Source organism: Sminthopsis crassicaudata, chromosome 2 (genome assembly GCF_048593235.1).
Source record: "Sminthopsis crassicaudata isolate SCR6 chromosome 2, ASM4859323v1, whole genome shotgun sequence".
In the NCBI taxonomy this organism is placed as follows: Eukaryota; Metazoa; Chordata; class Mammalia; order Dasyuromorphia; family Dasyuridae; genus Sminthopsis; species Sminthopsis crassicaudata.
In genome coordinates, this window is record NC_133618.1 from 322,049,929 (window position 1) to 322,072,908 (window position 22,980).

General features: G+C 34.7%; 1 long non-coding RNA gene across 3 annotated transcripts in view; it reads left to right on the forward strand.

Annotated features, from left to right (window-relative positions):
- The window catches only part of LOC141553480 (uncharacterized), a 74,200-nt gene extending 56,195 nt beyond the window's left edge, over positions 1–18,005 (forward strand). For all 3 annotated transcript variants that reach the window (XR_012485470.1, XR_012485469.1, XR_012485471.1), the window contains exon 2: positions 17,664–18,005. This is a non-coding gene — a long non-coding RNA (uncharacterized LOC141553480). The remainder of the gene's footprint in view (positions 1–17,663) is intronic.
- Positions 18,006–22,980: the final 4,975 nt, after the last annotated feature.

Below are 22,980 nucleotides of genomic sequence, written 5' to 3' on the forward strand. Positions count from 1 at the left end.
CACAGCACTGTATAAACATTAGCTATTATTATTTTTAATATAAATATAACTTATCTGAATATGGAAACTTTATATTTCAAAGTCTTTTCATGTACAGTATGTATCTGTTTAACTACTCTATCACTGTGTTAGAGTAAGTAGTATGATTGGACAACGAGGTGATATAGTGGATAGAACACTGGGCTTGAAATAAGAAAATTTATCTTCCCCAAGTTCAAACTGGATTTCACTTAGCTGTGTGACTCTGGATAAGTCACTTGATCCTGTTTGCCCTCAGTTCACCATCTGTAAAATGAGCTGGAGAAGAAAGTGGCAAACCATTCTAGTGTCTTTGACAAGAAAGCTTTAAATGGGGTTGCAAAGAATTGAAATAACCCAACAACAATAAGGTACTCTGATTACAATTTTATAAACAGAAAAATTAAAATGATCAGTAGGAGTTATGTAACAACAGCAATAACTAAATTTAATATAATAATACTCCTTCTGAGACCAGTTCTATTTTCCATGATAATCTATAACATCAGATACATATGTTTTCTAGGAAACAAAGGCATGAGACATTGGACTTCCCAGCAGGAGTATGTTTAAAATTTTTATACACTTGCTGCATGTAGTCTTAGAGAGCTGATTTTGCAGAGCTTCAAATTACAGGATATTAATAGAATTAATTGTAAGGCAGCTAGGTGACAGTGTGGTTAGAATATAGATAAAAACTAAAGCTAGGAAAACCTGAGTTTAAGTCTTGCCTGACATTTACAAGCCATATGATTCAGGACAAGTCACTTAAGCTCAATATGCTTCCTTTTCTGTAAAATAAGCATAATAGTATCTATATATTAATAGATATATTATATCTATTATACTATAGATATACTATATATATAATAGATAACAGTATCTAACTCACAAGATAAAATTAGATACTATTTTTAAAGTATTTTGCAAATTGTAAAGTATTATAAAACACCAGCTATTAATATGGTCATCATTTTATGTTAAGGTGTTTGGGCATTTTAGCCCAAAATAATTTAAAATACCATCAGAAAGATGACTTGACCAAAGTAATTTGAGGACAGAGAACAAATAAAATAGAACCCACCTTGAAGTAACTCCCAGTTGTTAGGAAGGGGGAAAGATGTGGCATTTAAGTAAAGGTAGGAGTTATATTTAGGTGCAATTAAAAGCTTCAGCCACACTGAAACACATTTAAAAGGAAACAGACTTTACCAGAGAGCTTACTTTTCTTTTTAAATTTTTTTTTCCATTGAAAAAGAAAAAAAAAGACTTGTAGCAAATAGAGTTTACTTTTCAATCACTAACTCAGTTTTACTATAACCTGACTAATTATAGCTACTATATTCCTTTGTGAATCTAAGCCTGGCATAAGGTGAATGCAACAGTTTGAACAAAAAGCAATACCTTTAGCCATTAATACAGTTATTTTCACATGTCCACAGTAAGAAATCATAAAATCCAGATGATTACTTGAATATTTCAATATTCTTTTGGACTCTTTTAGCATACATTGCCAAGCACAAAGTTGTTATTCATCCTTCATTTTCAAAAATGTCCAGTGATGTTTTGATTTACATGTGAATTGGATTTGAGAGAGGCAAAGCTGCACAAAATCATCAGCCTCATTCACTCTCTCCCAGAGTCATCAAAGTCCAGTGGCAAAACAAAAGTGACTAGTGATGACCAGGGATATAATGGATGACCTTGACATCTTCAATGTCTGACCAAACTCTAAGCCCTCCACTGCCCTTGTTTTATCATCCTTTGTGGTCACTGGAAGAAATTGTTCTCCTCCCATACCACTGGGGATAATCTTCACATGCTTGGGGTAGCTATCTCTGTAACTTACTGATAAGTTTGAGGTCTTTAGGTGACCCTCAACCTGGTTGATTTTACCTGGGTCAAGATGGTTTTATCTGGGTATGGCCATTGGATATGTTAAAGTTTCTTGCAGTCCTAGGTGAGAGGTGGGTGGATACCAAAGATAAGAAAAGACTTAGAAAGTCCTAATGTCAAAAGAGTGATTCCTCCTTGAACAGATCTCTTAATACATAGTAGTGCTTTTTAAAAAATATATAGCATTAGGTTAGGTTGAATAGCCTCAAACAAAAAACCTTGTAATGAACTATTTGAAACATAAAACTAAGCAAACCCTCTTCCTGCCATTCACATGATGCTATATCTGAATCTCTCTTCTTGTACTAGTTGGTATTTGCATCAAATTCTAGACAAAATAACATTCCTGATTTACTAGTATTTATTTTGCCCCATAAGGCAAAGAAGGATATAAATCTTTTTATGGCAACAATATTTTTGCTTTTTGAAGGCTTATTTTATGGATGGCCATATAATTGGTTTGAAGGTACCAGATAGCTCATCTTATCTGGAAATTCTAAAATAGCTCATTGGCTAACTTTGAACTAAGATCTAAATTAAATCAGTAGTCCTGCAACAATTTACAAACATGTAAAATACTAGAGTAGGAAAACACCTTAGAAATCATGATTTTACATTTTACATATGTGATTTTATAATTTGAAGAAACAGACTCAGATATGATTAGAATGATTTGACTGAGTTCATTTAGCTGGTTAATGGTCAACATGGGACTTGAAGCCATTCTTCTGAATCTTAGTCCTAGTGCTCTTTCTCCTCTGAAAGGCATTGGGAGTCTGATCAACAGATAGATATAAATATATTCATATAATAATTATAGGAACAAATGCTTAAATTTATATTTGTTGCAACTCACTGGGTATCATCACAGATTTCTAATTAACTGAAGATTGACTTTTATATCATGCTTTTGGCATTATCAGGTTTGCAAGACTCTACAGCATGCTGTCAAATAACTATGTATTTTACATGTCATCCTTTTAAATAAAAATTTATTTTAAATCAAATCATGTGCATGGAAGTAATGCTATAATCAAGCACCAGATGGAAGTATCACTGTCCCTTTACCTTGCTTCAAATCTTTATTATATATAAGAAACCAGTTATTAATAGTTTGAATATTCCTTTTTCCAAGGTTCATTGGAAAAATACTAAAAAGAAAATTAAATAACTTAGTTTAAATTCAGTTCAAAGGGTCACGATTTTAATTTACTAATTCAATTCATTCCAGGAGGGGGCATGACTTTGTCTAGACTTAGAATGGGAGACAATCCAGAAAGGCATAAGGAAGCCAATATTGGGGGCATTCCAATCAGTGGTATCAAGCAGCAAGTAACGAAGTATAAACATGTTCCATGTCTACGATTGTGATGCTCTGTTATTAGAGGGAATTTCCCCATGTTGACTTATTATGCTTCCACAATAGATAACATTCCCAATCCTCCACATGCCCCATCACTGGAATCAGTAATTGGCATTTGGTCCCTTCTCATGTGTTGTGGGCTGATTTAAACAAGGGGCTTTACAGTTTCTTCTGTCCTAATGTTTTGTCATATTTAAATTTTCCTTTGCAAATTGTATTGGGTTGCCTCTGAGCTAGAATGTTTTGGAAGTGGGCGTGGGAGGGTTGTTTTCAATTTCTTTTCAGACAAAGTTTTCATTCAAAATACATTGTCTTTTATTCAAATTTTATGTTCCTTTGGATTTATTCTATTTATATCATTCAACGTTAATGTTCACAAAAGATGCCAATGGCTACAATAACAGCTAGATATCAGAACTAGAGTCAGGAAGACCTGAGTTCAAACTCAATTTCAGATACCTACTTATTAGCTTGGGCAAGTCATTTTCTCCTGTTTGCCCCAATTTCTTCATCTGTAAAATGAGTTGGAGAAGGAAATGGCAAACCACTCCAATATCTTTGCTAGGAAAATCCCAAATGGGGTCATTAAGAGTCAGACATGATTGAAATGATTCAACAATAACAACAAGGAGAACCAAGTTTTCTGTTTACTTATAGGATAACTGTAGTGTAACCAGGGGCATTGGAGAGTTGGGGGGAGAAGAGTGTAAAGTGTATGCTTCCTTATCTAGGTCTAATCTTGTTCCCAAAATCTCAGTCCTATCTTGAAACAGACTACCGGAGAGTTGTGAATTTAATTTGCAAAGAAACTTTCATCAAAAGATAGCTATGGGGAAAAATCCTATATAGGAAAACTGCCATTCCCTAATTCTTAGCAGTTACCATTCCATATATTTTGGAAAGCAGAAAGAGGAAAGTAATGGAAGTCAGAGTCTTCAGGATATCACAACCTGAGTAGATAGATCAGATTTGGGTTTTAGATTTTTTTTAGCTCATCTTGCCTATGACTAAATCCACATACTCATGGAACTTCTCTTGTTGCTGTGCAAAGTTAATTAAATGAACAGAGTTCTATCCATCTGAGAGTACAATTTAAAAAAAAAGAATTAGAGAATATTAAGCAAGGAAAAATAGATAAAAGGATACGGATACACAAAAAAACTTAACAGACATCAAAGAAGTATGTACAATACATTAAGTACTTCTATTATGTGAACAACTGGTTGTTAGGAACTGACAGAAGATCACAAACATTTTATAGAGGTCACTGGGCAACTGTTGACATCCTCTGTTTGGAGGCAAAACAATGACTCAGGAGTAAAAGAATCCACACTTCATTAAATTCCCGGCTCCACTCAACCTCCTTACCCCTTCAACATGTTTCTTTTAAGATTTGAAAATATAAAACAATAAAATCCACTCCTTGTGGCACTGCCATAAGAAAATTTACAACATGACACCACAGCAAACTTTTTTTAACCTATTTTTGTACCTGGAATTCGTGTACACCATAATATCTAAAGAACTGAAATGGTGGATCTTTCCCAGGAACATGGTGGACATAATAGATTGCAATATATTGCCAAAAGGAAACTACAAAGGGGAAGGTATATAAAAATAGATCAACAAAGAAATAAATGGTTGAAAAATAAGAGGAGCTAGTTTATGTGGTGAGGACAAGAAATAAACAACAACTAGCCCCATAAATACTACTGATATGTCAAGAGAATTTAAGGAAGGTCTCCTGTATAGACCATATAACAAAGCTTGAGTAAGAGTTGCCTAGGATAGATAGTAATGGATAGATGGATTGTAGTCTATATTAGAGGGAGAACTCACATTGATGAGCTCAGATCCATTTGAGTATTTTTGTATTGAGTAGGTCCTACCTAAATTAAACTGGTAATAGGATATATAAGTTTTTTATATAATTTTAATCTACATAATATTAAAATGACTAAGCTGACTATCATGGATTACTTATTTTGTGAATACTCACCACCTGGTACTTCTTCCACAAAACTTCAGAAATGTTTCCTAAGCTCAAATTTATATGTAATGAGAGTAAAAGGATAAGTTAACTTAGTTGGTACTTGACTTTCAAAAGTTAGCAATGGAGACCCTTCTGTCTTAGGCAAAATTCTGAAGTAGGTAAAATTTGTCTTTAGCATTCCTATTTTCCTTTTAACTTCATACCCTTGGGCCTAACTCAACATCTGCCTTGAGTTTCCAGCAACTGGGGCCTTTTTGTTTTCATCAAAGTATCAAAGACTCTCAGAGTTAGAACGGACCTTAGAAGACATCTAGTCCAATTTGGATCTGAACATTAATGCCATCGGAAAACCAATAGTGTTTTGCAGGGGGAAAAAGTATTAAATTGAAAATCAACAGACTCAGATTATTAAATGCTGCTTCTGATACTTTTTACTTGCCTGAACTTGGACAAATTTGGAAGGGGGAGAGTAGGGAGAGGAGGGTTAATATCTAGCTTTCTTGATATTATTTAATTCTTCATAAATAGTGAATTTCAAAAGCAGAGAAAACAGTAATAAAAAAGAACACAAAAAAGTGAACTGAGGGGTGCATGGTGGTAGGGGATGATATTTGGAGGTATTTGGACAGGAAGATAGTGCCTAGGTCATGGATGTGATCTTTGTTAATGATTCAGATGTTTAAGGAAAGCAGGCTGAATTGCTTTTTTAACTCCTCTTGGTGTTTCTTCAGTTCTACTGCCTCCTTGCATGTGATAATTGGTTTATGATGTGAGGGAGTCAAGAAGACAAAATGTGGATTTTAGGCAAAGCTTCAGTTAATGCATATAATATAGTGTAGGGCCTTCATATTTATTGTCAGCAAGTTTTAACATACAAAGTTAGCTGCTGCTGTGTGAGAGCATTTAAATCGATTTTTTTTATCTTATGGGCCTCAGTTTCCTATAATGTAAAATGAGGAGATGGATTAGACATCTGTTATGTCATCTAATGTAATTCAGAAAATATAAGATGACAATTATATAGTCTGATAAAATACCCACAGTAATACATTAATGGAAATGTGCTGGAGGAAAAGTTTTATTTTTCCACTCCACTAGTAAAAATCAAGGGTCCCCCTCTTCCCTCTGAGGATGATCTTCTTGAGACAATGACAACCTTAACTGTGTTATTTAGGAAACCATTAATAGTTTAAGATTTTTTACATCAAGTATGAGAAATGACGAACTACCAAAGTTTTATGGAAGAAATATTCTGATGTGGAGTGGCCCTCAGAATGGAATATATGAATGATTTGTGATATGATTTAGAATAACTTAGGACTTGTGAAACTTTTAGAGCATCACTGGAAGTAAATGAGCTGACTGCAAGCATATGAGGTTCCATATGTAATATATTCTTGAGTTAAGGTGCTGTGTTCTGGGTAGGATGATCTTAGACAGTAGTGGTTGGAGAAACCTCTAAAAGCTTTTACTACTAAGTTATGTTGACTAAATGATGTTGAGCTTTCCCTGATAAATAAAACTTGTGTAATTCCCAAGCATCCATCATTCTGGGAATACTCTTCACTGGGATGGGGCTGCTATGCATGCTGTGACTTCTTGGAGCCAGAGGTCAGAATTAGGTGACAGACACCAAAGGTGGATGAGCATCCCTGAAAAGCCTCCATCAGAACTCATGCCAAAGGTGCAGTCCTCCCTCAGATCACCATCATCAGTGGTGTCAAACTCCAATAGAATAAGGGGCCACAAAATTGTTCATAAGATCACTAGAGTCACATATTGACTTACAAGACTGCTTATTAACATCTATATTCTATTGTATTTTTGTTTATTTTGCTAACTAATTCCCAAATATTATTTTAATCTGATTCTGTGTTACTCTAGAATGTTGAGGCACATTGACCAAGGACACTGTTTGACATTTCTGCTCTAAATTGAACAAAGATGAAATATTCACCAGTCATTTCTCATACTTTCTTAGTCAATATTTGCATTTTTATATATGTTTATCTGCCTACTCAAGTATGTTTGTTGGCTGATTGGAAGATATATTCAAACCTTATCTCTGCTACTATATGGCAGGAAAGTTACTTAATCTCTCTGGGTCTCAATTTCCTATTTGTAAAAACACCTGGTTGGAACCGATGGTACCTAAGGTTCCTTCTGTCTTTAAAACTATGATAAGATATGTCAATGTGGTCTCCAACATGATTTATAAGAGAATGCTAACAGTAGTAGTGACTGCCTACTTCTTTGCTTCACTCAGCTGTACTAAGGGTGAATTCTATTAGGTGATTTTTTTTTCACTCATTTGGGGCAGCTACCTTGACAAACATTTTCCACAACAGAAATTTTTGGGATACAGATGAGAAGTATAATCTTGCAAGATTACTAAAGCCGGTTTCTACTTTGGTTTGTAGTGATTTAACAACTTAAAGAAGAAAATCTGTGTATACAGAGGAATGCCGTTCTTTTGATAATAAATTAGTATTAAAATGGGATGGAAACTCCTCTTATATTGGGCCCCTATGGAGATGGACAATGTAATTTTAAAGCAAAAGCAGTTACCCTCAGCGGTAGTCTCAGAAATGTCAATTTAAATTAAAACATTTATTTTCAAATACATTTCACAGTTCATATATGGTGATATGTCTGCCACTTCATGCAAGGATTCAAACTGCTGTGCTGAGAAAATTGTAAAAAGACATTTAGTAATGAACAGTAGCAGGGTGATCAAAACAAGAAATTTAAAGGAAAGGAAATCCACATCACACACAGTGCATCCCTCCCTTCCCCCATGCCACATATTTTAGATCATTGTTGACATTGCACATTGTGGCAGAAAGTACTATAAAAGGACTATGTCACGTATCTGGCTACAGTGGATGAAAGATAGCACTTAGTTGGCAGTGTCAGTAGTTAGTGCTTGAATGGCTTAATGGAGGACCCAGAGACAGGAAGACCTGAATTCAAATCTAGCCTCAGACCCTTATTAGCTGTATAATTCTGGGTAGTCACTTAAACCTGTTGACCTCAATTTCCTCATCTGTAAAATGAGCTAGAGAAGAAAAAAATGGCAAACTACTCTAATATTTTTACCAAGAAAATCCCAAATGGGGTCACAAAAAAATTGGACATGATTGAAAAATAAACTGAATTAAATATGATATTTTCATTAACAGAGCACAACTTCCTCTACCTCTCCCAAATCTTGCTTTTACCAGGGAAAGAATTAAGAAATGGTGATATGAAGCTCAACTTTCCTGGAAAAAGTTTCCATCCTTGAGTAATTTAAAATACTCTTAGTGGTATGGAGCTCTATGTATCCTAATTTACTCTTTGTATTACTCTTTTCTTAAAGAATTTAGATTTAGAAAGTACCTCAGAATTCTCATTCAGTTCTTTATAATTGAGGAAACTAAAGTTTAAAGAGATTTGATGTGACTAGCCCAAGGTGACACAAACTGAAATTTTAACAGTGATTTTTTGGTTTCACATCCAGGGAGATTTCCATTGTGCTACAATACTTTCCCTAAAGTGACAGATAAATAATCAAAGTCTTTTCATTGGTAAGAAGGGCCCTGGGATAAAAAGTGCCATGTGATCCCAACATTATCCTGTTTTGATTTCCCCAAGTTTCACCCATATGATAAAATTGTTACCCCATAAGAGTGATGCTTAACTTGCTCCATTTAACTTTGAGCCTCCTAGACCCAATGGTTAACCTAACTTCTTTGATAGAAAAGGGCAGTATTCTTATTCTGAAGAAAATACTTTGTTAGAAAAAAGAGCTTTGAGGAGGAACTATGTGTGAATCTAACAAAATAATGGTGACAACAGAGTGCTTTTCTAATCAAAATGGAAACCCAAAAACATTTTTTAAAAATTCAGAATCAGGATTGTATATCATGATCTGAGATCCACACTAATCCCAAATATCTCTATGGTAAGACTTCTGTGACCCAGTCCTCTTTGCTATTCAATTTCAAAATTTCATAGCATTATTGTTAGGTTAGATTAATTAAGTATGCTGTTAGTGTCTTTAAACTATAAAGGCAGTGTGGCAAAGTGGAGAGAATACTGAAATTAAAAACAGGAAGACCTGTGTTCTAAGTTTGGCACTAGCTGTGTGAACCTGAGAAGGTCATAGTCTCAGCCTATTTCCTCATTTTTACAATGGAGATAATAGTAGCACCTAAAATAAAAGATTGCAATAACATAAAGCATTCTTCAAATCTTAAAAACTCTATGTAAATATTATTTGTTATAGAAAATTCAAATTACCACAACTAAAATCAGTTCTCTAAGTGTGATGGAGATTCTAAAGATCCTTTTAGGATATTCAAGAGGTAAAAATTATTTTTATAATAATTCTGAGACATTATAATTTCTAATATAGTAAATATTAATTTATAGTAAATAGTTAACATGATATATTAAGATAAAAAATAATGAGTATGATAGTAAATATTATAATACAATAAATATTTATAGATATAACCCACATAAAGTTCTCCGGGAGTTCCTCAATAATTTTTAATAGTATTAAGGGATCACGAGGACAAAAGTTTGACAACTAATGAACTAAAACATCCACTAATCAATGAAAGCATACAGAAATGAGTGAAAAAACTGTAATTATAGGTTCTTGTGTTTTCTGATTTTATCAATGTGCTTCTGACTATTGCTTCTTAAAAGATACTAGAAAAGAATAATGAGAGAAACAAATAATTTAATCATTTGTTTGAGTGTCATTCTATCAAAGGCAATATTAAGAAAATGTAGCTTAGTGGTTAGAAGACTTAGCTTCTTGTCAAGAAGGTCTGTATTCAAGATTCTCCTCTGAATCTTTAGCAGGTTATTTAATCTCTCATACTTCCAGGTAACTCTAAAACTGGAAGTTGTGATATCTGTTTTATGTGCTAAGCAAGAATCAGATCTGATATGTGTATATGTATAAAAATATATGTGTATGTATACATCTTTATGTTTAAAATATTAGTGTGTGTTTATATAGATACATACATAAACATATATATGAGATATTCACCAGATAAGTTCATTTAAAGACTGCTAGTTATAAAACATGTAAATTAAGTAATTAATCAGTATTTTCCCCTTTAATATAGCATCACTCCCCGTTTCCCCTCTTCCTCTATAATTGAAACAGCGCAGAGATTATGTTTCAGAGCCATATATAGATTCAGTAATAAAAGTATTAGCGCTAAAATTTGAAAAGTGCAGCCTAAGACGGTCTTCATGCAAATTTGTTACATTTTGTTTATATTTAAGCTCCATTCCTGTCAACAGAAGTTTGGAGAGTGGATGGGATTGGCAGGAGAGGAAGCAAGACAAGAGAAGGGGTCAGAATTCAAATATGAAATATTGGAAACTGTTCTTTTTCCCTACAGTCTTCAGAATTCCAAAAGAAAATTATAATTGTGCAAAAGAAACCACACAGTTAATTTTTCCTTGAAAGATGGAATTTTTCATTTCTTTTATCTGAGAAAGGTCTTGAGAATTAAAATAACTTTTAAAAGTAATAACTAGAATTTATACTTGAAGCTCTTCAATTGATCTAATTTGATCCTCATAGTAACACCTTCTCAGTGCTATTATATCCAATTTACAGGTGAAGAAAAAAGGCAAAAATTAAGTGACTTTCTGAGTCAGGATTTAAACATAAATGTTCCTGACTCCAAGTTCAGTGTACTGTTGTAGACAACAACAGCAGCAGCATTGTATAGAACTTTAAATTTTTCAAATTCTTATATTCTCACTTTATCCTTACAACAACCCTGGGAGATGGATGTTATTATTATCCGCATTTTACAGAGGAGGAAACTGAGGCACGTAGATGCTAGATCCTTACTAGCATCTAGTAGCTAGATTTGAATTCAGGAAGGTGATTCTGAATAAAGGCCCAACACTCACTGTGCCATCTAGCTGCCCTATCATGTGAGCTCACAATCATTTTTTAAATTGAACTAGAATATCTTCCCAAAACATCTGTTTCAGAAAATCAGATTGCCATTTGAATGCAATTTTCCTTTTGCTGCTATTTTCTTCATTATCATTATTTTTTTCTGTTGCTTTTCTTTTAATTCAGTACTCTACAAATTCCCTTTTTCACATTTCCTGAGAGCCAGACAGGGTGAGGTTTGAACAAACCAGGTGTTCTCAGGAGAAACAATAAAGACTCAGGTTACTAGGATGCCCAGGTGAAGCAATCATTCTATCTAGACAAAAGAGTAGAAACTAGGTGGGTGTTATCTGTGACTATATATAATACCCACTACAAATGTCTGACAGACAAATCCCTACTCGCTTAATTTAAATGCACCTTGTGCTTCAAGGTAATGATATTGCTTAGTTAATGGAACACAAAATTTGAAGATCAAGGGCAAATACAAGAGAGCGATAGTTTTTATCAGTAATCAGGCACTTGAGTGGAAGCCTCTTATTATTAACATAATAGATGTGAGGCAATGCAGTGTTGGAAGGGACTGAGAGAGTTGATAGAAGGCTGGTCCTAGGGTCAGCAAGATCTGCCTCCAATATCTTCCTCTAATACCCTAGACAAAGCATTTAATTTCTCTGTGCTCCAGGCAATTCTCTTAAGACTAAAATAGTGGAACCGTTGTGGATTTGTAAAAAGAGTTTCTTGACCAAAAGTTCCCTTTACCAAAAAACAATGTGATCATTTTTACTACATTAGCAGAGAGTCATTCATTCATTCATTAATCTATTAATTGATTGATTGACTGATTTAATGAATGCTGAAAAATTATAAAGATCAATCTTGGCACCAAAAGGGAGATAGGAAAATTCTTGACAGAGTTATCCCTCTTCCACTTCCCTGTTTTGCAGAGATAGAGATTCACAGGTAGGGAACATTTCATATTGTCAGACTTTGGTTTTGCTGATTTTTTTCCTCTTTTAAAAAATTTTTTTTTATTTGTTACAAGGGCTAGAATCCTGGGAAGGAGCAGGGAGAAGAATGCTAGGAAAGGCAGATGATATTAAAAACAAAGCTATCCATGAAGCTCTATCAAAATTTCAAAAATACATTTTACTATGAGTTTTTCACATGATGATAAATATATAAGACATGGAACACCATTAATATGTGAGCAATTGTAAAGGAGTAAAAACTTCTATAGATATGCTAATATCTATAAAAAGGGGGAAAATTGTTCTGAGGAATTTTTAAAGGGTGGATTGTTTGTTTTCATGTTTCTTAGCACGTGTGCCATAGGAGGATGGTTTTCACATTATTTGGCAGTTGATTGGTTGAAAATTCTCTCTTGTTATTAAATAATATCCAAATTAACCTTTTGCCATACCAACAAATGTAAAATGGAAGCAGATGCATTATGCATCACTGTCTTGGACCTTAGTTCAGAAAAAAAAAAAAAAAAAGTCAATCATCCTTCTCAACATCAAAGAGCAGCCATTATCAAGGCCTTGGCTGAGAGGATAAAGTATTGGCTATTTACCTTGCGACCTTAGTTCAAGACCAGCTTGCAACACCAATGAAAGTATTTTTGTGATCTTAGCTCCACATAGGTAGATAGGAGTCCATATCACCAAAGCACCATATGTTTTTCAACAGAACCTGGCAATAACGGGCATTTCTCACTTAGGAGGGACTTGAGGCTTGAAAAGCTGGAAAACTAAAAGACATCTCTTATGCCATCCTAGAATGGCAGTCTTCTCAACTGGAATTGGGTGACTTGGAAAAGCAATTTATGGATGCTCTCCAACCTGGCTTGTGGATAAAGAAATTTGTTTTCAGAGCTTGCAAGTCATCTAAGCCTATTACTCAAGCCAACACCTTTCCTCCAAATTTTCTTTTCCTTTTAATACACACACACACACACACACACACACACACACACACACACACACACACACAGAGTTGGTGTGTGCTCTTGGGCCCATTACACTTCTCTTCTCCAGTAGCCCAAAATATAATCTGTATTTTTTTTTCCTTTGGAGGCTTTTATTGAGAGACACTATCATAATCTTAGAAACTCTAGATCTCTATAAAATAACAATCCTGATGAATTAAACTATTTTTAATTTTTTACTTTAAAAAAGGAATACATATAGATATATATGTATGTATCTGTAGGTGTACATATACTCTATATCTATCTACTGTTTATCTATCTATCTACCTATCTGTATCTGAAGCATGGTATAAAGGATTACAAGGCCTTGGAATCTGGCTTCAAGTTTTAGTTCAAATCCATTCTAGATGGATTGTATCCTGAGATATTTTCTAATACTGTAAGTTACAGAGTAATTATCTGAGCAGCATAGATGGAGGGAGTTTCCACATAAAAAATTCCCAACAACATGATATTATATGTCTCAAAAACAAGAAAAAACTGTATGTATGTATCTACATTTTAATGTCCATTGGCTGCATTCAGGTTGCCAATTTAATCAACAGATTTCTTTTTTAAGAAAGGGAGGAAGAGGGGCAGTTAGGTGGCGCAGTGGATGGAGCACCAGCCCTGTATTCAGGAGGACCCGAGTTCAAATGTGGTCTCAGACACTTAACACTTCCTAACTGTGTGACTTGCCCAAGGGAAAAAAAAAAAAAGAAAAAAGAAAGGGAGGAAGAAGGAAAATGCTCATATAATTACTGTTAAAGCTCATTGCAAAGAACACTTTTTTTGATCTAGACCTGTGAATTTGCTGGGAAAGGCAACTCCTCTTATAAATCATCTCACACGTAATTTATATAACTATCTTACTAATATGTCACCCAAATAGAATCCATTTCTTCTTGGAGCATAATTGTGTTCAACTTGACTTTTAGTGACTTCATGTGGGGGTTTCCTTGGTAAACATTAGAGTGATTTGCCATTTCCTTCTCCAGATCATTTTCAGATGAGGAAATTTGAGGCAAACAGGGTTGAGCGGCTTGCCCAGGGTCACACAGCTTGCTAGTGTCTGAGGTCAGATTTGAACTCAGGAAGATGAGTCCTGACTATAGACTCATCACTCTATCCATTGTGTTTCATTGCCCAGGATCTCTTTAGTCATTCTTGAACAAAAATAAATGATCAATAGAAAGGTCAATAAAAATCAATTCCCTTTTTGAGTTTCCATTGTAAAGGCTACAGAATGCCTCAGAAATGCTGCATTTCTTTTCTCTTTGAATATATTTCTTTTGACTTTTATGTAAATATATTTGAATATTTTCTTCATTTTTTTTCACATTTTCTACCTCTGTCATTCAAAACCCTCTATAGTTTCTCAAAAAGAAGTGCAGATTAGTTAAAGTATCAGATGGATTTTGACATTCATTAATGTAGAAATTAGGAAATATTATGAATTGAGCTAAATCTTTATTTTATTTCATTCTAAATACAGTTAGGAAGACAGTGTAGTTTAGCAGAAAAATCCATACTTGCAATCAGCAGAGACATAGGTTCACAATCTACCACTAACATCTGGGGTGAGATGCTGGGCAAAGCATTTGAACCTTTTTGAATCTCAATTTCCTCACTTGCCAAACAGGGATAAGGCTATCTGTACCACCTACTTTGCAAGTTTGTTGTGTTGATTATGTTGGTCAAAAAAGATAATGTATATAAAACGCATTGTAAACTTTAAAATACTACATTAATATCAGTTATTATTATGAGCTAATAATAGCTGGGAAACAGAAAGAGTCAAAATATCTGTAGGCTAATACTGAAGAATATTTTTATGATGTTATGACGCTACTTTAAAATTTATTGTAATAAAAACAGCAAGGAACATTAATTTTAATATAGTGCTTTTAAGACTATAGGACACCTTTTCAACATTTACACTTGATTTTTACATAATAATTCATTTTGCATGTGTAATCGTACTAAATTATATCATGATTTTGGAAGCCAAATCTTCTGGAAGAGGTCATGGCCAGGGATTTCCATCTTTACCACTCATAAAAGTGACAAATAAGTCTATCATCACAAAAGGTAGTAGATTCTAATATTACAGTGTGGACTTATTCATGTAGATTCTTCCCTCCAATGATGTATGATGCAACCTGTGCATCCCTACATAAACTGTGTATAATGCATCCTTCTGCAAATTTTCCATAGTAGTCTCCCCAACCTTCTGCATGTCTTCCTCGTGTTCTATTTTCATTGGAAAGAAATTAATGGAATATGTGAGCTATCAGTGAGCTATCTCTTGCTCTTGTCACATGATGAGCTCACTTTATTTGATGATATATCATTTAACCTGTATAATATCTTGAGTATAAAGTGTTGCAACTTGCTTACACCCCCTCCCCATAGAACTTTTCCTTGCTCTTTAGGCAACCTTCAACTTCAGTTCTTTAGAGAGTATAAGACAGGGGTTGGTCAGAGGAGTTCCTCCCTAAACTTGGTTAGATTATAAACCATGAGCTTGGCTGTATGGACTTGTCCATTAGCAACACTTTGATAAAGGAAGGCAGAATTCCTAATTAGTTTCCAGTAACTGGGGCTATCTCTAAATTATGTGGCTGGATGGGTGGGATTCAGGAAGGTAGATTCTTACTAGAGAAGTTTTCTTTCTCTGGTTTATAAAAGCAAGCTGACAGAATAACTCGGCTTTCCATTTTTTTCCTTTTTTGCTTTTCCCTGTTCAGAGGACAGACAAGCCTGTGGCAGGGTGATTCTTTTGGAAAATACCTATTAGGGTCAGAAGTATGGGAATTACATGATGCTTGCACATGACTTCAGGGGAGAAATCTTGAGAATGAACTTTTCCAACACCAGAGATGAGAATAAGCTGATCACTAAGAGATTTCCTGCAGAGACATATAGCAGAATGTGAATCCTCAAGTATTCTAATCGACTTGATAACCAACCATAATTTCAGAGAATACTTCCTGACAAAACAGTCATAGACTTAGGGTATAGAATGAGGTGTGTATTTTTGGATATAACCACTATTGTTTTGCTTAACTATGCATACTTATTCCAAAATTTTTTGTTTTGCTTTTATTTTTCCAATGGGGAAGAGAGAAATGGGGATGGAGAAAAAAATAATTGCTTATTAATTGGAAAAAAATTTTAAAGGGCAGAAATATTTAGCATTACAAGAAAATTAAATCTGAATTTTAAAAAAAGAAACACATGACAAAAATAGACAAATGTCCATTTGGCCTAAAGAAGGAATTCCATACCTTGGGACTTGCCTTGCAGATGACTCTTGACCCTAAGTTCAAGAGTTCCCAAGTTCAAGAATTCCTAAGTTCAAGATTTAAGCAAACAGGCTTATAAAGGGAGAAGATTTCTTCAAAAGTGTGTATCTTAAAGCTATATTCCCCATAAGGGAGGAAGAAAAGGGGTAAAAGAGATGTACTTTGTCACTCCTTGCTCCTTATTACTCTAAAGTGGGTGAGCAATCTCTTCCCACCCTTCCTTATTCCAACTTTTGGGTAAAATGTAAACCACAAAGTGGTTTTACAAGTCTTGTAGAAACTGTATAGGACTCCGTGAGAAAGAGAGGCTCACTGGAATGTCAAGGCTAATATCATCATTCTTATTACATTAGTGCAGCTTAACCATGAGCAACGAATATCCTTCCAATTATATATAATAGTCAGTAAGCTTCAACTAAATCACAATTTTGGGAGAATTTATTATGACACATCAAGGAACATACTTGTTCCCTACATGGATCTCCCACTGATGTTCATAGGGATTCCACTTGTGTCTGGAAATCAGAGCATTTTTCCAGGAGGCCTATTCTCCCTTTGGTCTATGGTATATGGGTAACTTCCATTATACTAAATGCGCCTTACTCACTGCACCAAGGAGAGATGAAAGGATGCAAATGTAATAGCCTACTAATGTCAGCAAATAAAGTGATATAGATTTGCCAGTTTACAAATTACTGTTTTCATTAAAAGGAGTTCAAAAATCAAGCTCTACTTGTAAATGTTAAGACCTTAATTTTTTATTGGTATGATTTCATTATATGAATTACAGGACAGTAATAAAGTAATATTGCTCTTTAAAGCTGCTCACTTAAATTTAAAACATTCAAGACCCAATCACATGCCAGGTTCTTTAGTTCAAGATATGCAAATAATATACATTTTTTATTCTGTTTCCCACCAGGTTATACACATATTATAAACACAACAAAGACCTCTTTCTTGTACAATATATTACTCAGGAGCTAGTGAAAATAGAAGCCAAAATACTGTGAATTATATTCTTGTAATGACTTAGCTTTTAGCACTTGCTGGCTGATATTTAAAATGCTAAGGAATAGTCCAGGACTCAGAGAGAGAAAAAAAGTTGACTCACTGTATCTACCTAGTGGTGTCATTCTTACGGATGCTCTTTAATGTCTAAATCAGATTATTATCTTTGCTTTCTTTAGAGTGGAACTATCAGATCCAGCTTTGCTACATTTGGAACAGCAGGGGGAATGGTCATCTGGAAAAAGACAAAAATAAAAGAAGGGTCTGCAACAGCATAAATGCCGTGACTGTCCATGAATTCAGAACTGATGAGAACTTTTTCTTCCTTTAAACAAAGCTTCAACTCTGATTAATAAGGAATATTTTACAATTATGTTACTACAATATTTATAGCTTTAAAATCTTCCCCAGCTACATAACTAAGCTGATTCTGTCCTTTATATTCCACCACAGATACCAATACCTTTGTCATCCTCCTTGCCTTTTCTCATTGTTTTTCTTTTTTAGGGATGAACCAAAAAGCTCAGACATTAACTACATATTATTTTATTTTACTTTAATAAAACGACATACTCACAGACATTCCAAGGATTACATGCTAGTTTGTATGATGGTTATTTACTCTTAACACTACTCTCCCCCCACCATGTTTCTGAATATGTCATGTAAAGTAGATTATTATCTGTTTCCAAGGACAATTTATTTTCATGAAAATTTACTACCTGAAAACCTTCTACATTAAAAAATAATCACTGTGTTATCTGCATGAAATTTCTCATAGTTCACTTATAGAAACTCTTTTTTTTTTTTTTTTTTTAATTAGGCAAAAGATAAAAGTTCCTTTGTTTGGGCACTTTTTGCTTCACTTGTTTATACTGGGCAATTCTAACAACAAAACATGTTGGGGGGTAGGAAAATAAGAAATTTAGCCCTCCAACTTCATGACGTAACATGAGCTGTGTGGGAACAAGAGAGTGTTCCTTTATACTTGTATGCAATCTGAGCTCAGTAGCTTTGAAAGCCCTGAAGTCTTCGATGGAACTCTTCCTGCCCTTTTTTTTTTTTTTTTTTTTTTTTTTTTGGTCTTAAAAAAAAAGCGCACACACACACAGAACTAATTTATATAATCTTATCAGCATCTCTAATAGAAATTCTATGTGTTGAAGTAGGTCTCTGAAGTACTTGTTAGAGCACACCAAGCCTCTGATTTCTTGAAATTAGTGTCAGTCACACTGGTACTGTGTGCATAGATATTTATATATTGAAAATGGGAGACAAATCACATAACTTGATGAGTGCTTTCTGAGACTGTTCAGTCTTAAAGATTAGAATTTTCTTTCTCTAAGATATTTTTTCATGAAGACATCTCATAACATTTAATTTCATAAGTCACAAACCACAATGATGTGTCATGGTCTTGATCATGAAATATGTGAGGTCAGAACTATTTTGTAATCATCACTTACACCTGGTTTAGATAATAGCATATAGCTGTTAGGAATGATTGAGGGATGTGAGTATGTGTAAACTGATTAAAAGGAGGATAATAGAGAGACAGAAATACAGGTATACAGAGACAGAGAAGAAGCAGCAAAAGAGACAGAAGCAGAAGCAACAGATACAGAAGAGGAAGAAGGAGAAGAAAGACAAGGAGAAAGAGGAGGAGAAGAAAGTGGAACAGGAGAAAAGGAAAAAGAGGAGGAGGAAAAGAAGAAGGAGAAGTAAAAAGAGGAGAAGGAGGAGGAACAGGAGCAGGAAGAGGAGGAACAGGAGGAGGAAGAGGAAGACAAGAAGGAGGAAAAGAAGGAGAAGAAGAAGAAGAGGAAGAGGAGAGGAAAAGGAAGATTGAGGAGAAGAAGTAGAAGAGGAAGAGGAAGAAGAAGGAAGAGGAGGAGAAGGAGGAAGAGGAGGAGAAGGAAAAAGAGAAAGAGGAGGAGAGGAGGAAGAAGAGGAGGAAAAAGAAGAGGAGGAGGAGGGACAGAGATGGAGAGAGAGAGAGAGAGAGAGAGAGAGAGAGAGAGAGAGAGAGAGAGAGAGAGAGAGAGAGAGAGAGAGAGAGAGAGAGAGAAAGAAAGAGAGACAGAGACAGAGACAGAGACAGAGAGACAGAGACAGAGACAGAGACAGAAACTGAGACAGAGGAAGGCAGGGATAAATAATGGAGTAAAAAGGGCAGAAATCAAATTCTGTAGCATTAATTTCTTGCCAGCATTTGACAAATAAAATGACTATTGAAGCAGTCCACATTTCCCTCTATTGACTCCAAGTCTCCAAACAAAATAGTCTTACTGTAAACAGTAGATATTTTACATGTCATTAGGCTTTCATTCACCATGAACAACATCTGGGAAGAGTTTCTAAACTTTTCTTCTTTTAATTTGAGTGGAAAACACAAGAAATAAAACAAGCTGACAACTTCTAGTGTTGTCTTGTGACTTAAAAACACACACACACACACACACACACACACACACACACACACACTAGCCTTCGAAGTATCACTGCTCTGTTTTAGTCTAATGCTACTTCTATCTTTTATCCTTTTTAATTAGAAGGCAAATTCTCAGACCGCCAGGCCTAATCCCTACACAGTGGAACAAAGCCCAGCAAAGCCTTTGAACACTGTTCAGCCGGGCAGCACAAACCCTAGTAACTGTTGGCAGTGAGGGCAGGACTCTGACCCTCATCCCAGCCATTCTCTTCCAGCTCCTGATGCTCCCTGCCCTTCAGAACCCTGTCTGTTGTTCTTCTGTTTAGACTGAAAAGACAAAAGAGGAAACAATGTGGGAAACCTAGAGGATTGGCTAGGTGGGATGTGGGGAACTGGTGACGAAGAGGGGAAAGTAAATGGAGTTTCACGGGAATGGACACAGTAGGGAGAATTGGATCACCAGATTATGTCTTTAGGTTCAAGAAATTTCTTCATCCCTCACTAAATCTTTTCATGGACAATGCCACTTTTAAACAATTGTTGCATTTCCAATTACTACAGGAGTGTTCAAACAAATGCCAAAAGCCCTACATGAAAAGTTTGCTCATATTTTAAACTTGCCAGATTAAAATCAATAAAACAAACACCCCAAACCAGTGGCAGACACTTACATCTCCAAAGTATTTACACTTGTAATAATATTTGAGTCAAGAGCATAATTTAAGCTCATTGAAGCAAAACATGCAACTAGACAGAAACATGAATTTTCAAAGCTAATGGGAACAATCGTGAATCAAAAAGTCAAATTCCAAGCATGCAAATATGAAAAAGAACTGTTTGCTTCTATTCCTTTTGGCTAACTGTGAATTATTGAATAGTAAAACAAACAGATGCTGCCACCATGGTGGCAAGTGCTTCCAAATTGTGCTTAGATGGAGCGACGTATGTGTGGGAATTACTGCCTGATGCTGTATGGTAAGCATGGCATTGGGGTTGCTGGAAAAGATACAATTATTCTGGTCTTTGAGCTACAGCCGCCATTTCAGAGAGGAGAAAACGCCTTCATCAAAACAACTGGGGGGTGGGAAGTGGCAAACAATTTTCAATACAGAATGTTTTATAAGTCCATTTCCATTTTTTTCTTTTAATGTCCAGTGTGTATTGTAAATACTTCACTACTTTCTTACCAAATGTGAAATGAACTGTACAAGTGGCTCTTGTTGATGAAAGGGTTAATTAAAAAAAAAACAAAAAAACAGGGAAACATTCAACTCAGAAGTACAAACTAAGGTAATCAAATAATTTGGCACATTATTTTATACAAAGTTCAAAAGCAATTTTTTGTATTTTTATTAGTTTTTTTTTGAGAAGGAAACCTTACTTGTTGTCCATTGGATAGCAATGCATGTGTTTACAGCAATGTTTCATTTTTCTGATGACAAACTACATCTCTTTTTAAATATTCTCTCTTTTTAATATCCAAAAGCTATTAATACTCCTAATTGAATGTCATGAAATATATGTGATTAATATAACTGATGAATAGATTGTTTTACAAAAAAATATAACATTGATGGCAATTTGTTTTCTTTTAAAATTTATTTTCCTCAGAAAAATCTTTAAGTATAGCATTTTGCTCTTGGTTTAATTCATGATTTTCTAAAAAAAGAAAAAAAAATTCTACAAACAATCTCCCACTAAACCAAATTGGATATTCAAGGGCCTCCAGACACTTTCTATATATGAGCAAATCCGTATAGATTACTACATTTCTTTTGATTTTTCTGTATCCTTTGTAAAAATTCAGAAACATATTAGAGAAGTTGGTCAATTGTTCACACTATATTGCACTGTCTGATGCTCCAATGGAAATCATCAATAAAACATTTGCATTAAAAAAGAACAAATTCATTGTGCTTATTTCACAATGGGGCAACTTTCTCTAGGGGAAAACTACTTCTGTTATTTTCATGCGTGTCTTGCCTATTGCAGGTGCTGCAAAATCGTAGAAACTGTATTCTGTTTGACATATACAGCAGTGTCACCAACAGAGCATTGTATAGACTCAGAGATAGGTTTGGAAATATGGAAAATCCCAGCAAAATGCAAATCACATAACCAGATACAGATTTACTGTCTCCTAATTGAAAAATGTGCTTGCCCTAACGAGGCCTTTTTCACTTCCAAGATCAAGGAATGCCCTTCCCTTCCATCACAATTCTCTCTCACCACCACCACATCATTGGAACATATGTGTAAATTAATCGTATTAGAAGAAAATTGAAATAAATTGGGGTTGGAACTAAAGATTTAGAATAATCTTTTTTTTTTTTTAATGAATGTATCTATCTAATAATACTGAAATGCAGTACAACTTATTAGTGAATATATTTGACCGTATTTATTGGCAAATAATATTAATCATATTTATTGGCAAATAGTATGCTGACTATATTTCTGATTGCATTTCCATATTCCTTAATGTGAATATAATAGTTATGAGGGTGGGGTTGGCAAGGTTAAATACCTCTTTCATGCTTGTAAAAAGTTTATTTTTCTATTTTTGTTTGGGGAAAAATGTATTTCTACCATTGCATTGAATTTTTTGTTCCCATGAAGAAAATCTTAGTGGTCCAATGAGGTGTGTAACAATATAATCACAGGTGTTAAAAATCACTGGGAAAGTGGTCCCATGATTTCGTATTCTTAGCCATCAATGACATATAACTATATCATTAAAGATGTTCTCTAACTGGTGAAGGCCCTACCCTAGAGTGTAAAGGATCAAAGAAAACATTCTCTTCTGTCTAGTACACTTAGTGGTCCTGCCTCCCTACAGTGGGATAAAAGGAACTTGCTAAACTGTTGCCATTTTGCAACATCTGCTATAATTCCCCTAAATCCAGATTTGTCTGACACAGAGGGTCTTGTTCTTACATCATTGCCATGTGATGATATAACACCAGTCATATCAAGCTTGAGGATTGCAGCTTCAGGCTATGATAATATGAAGAAAACCTTTTTGCCTGGGGCAAAACACTTGTAACAAAGTATTATTCATCTGG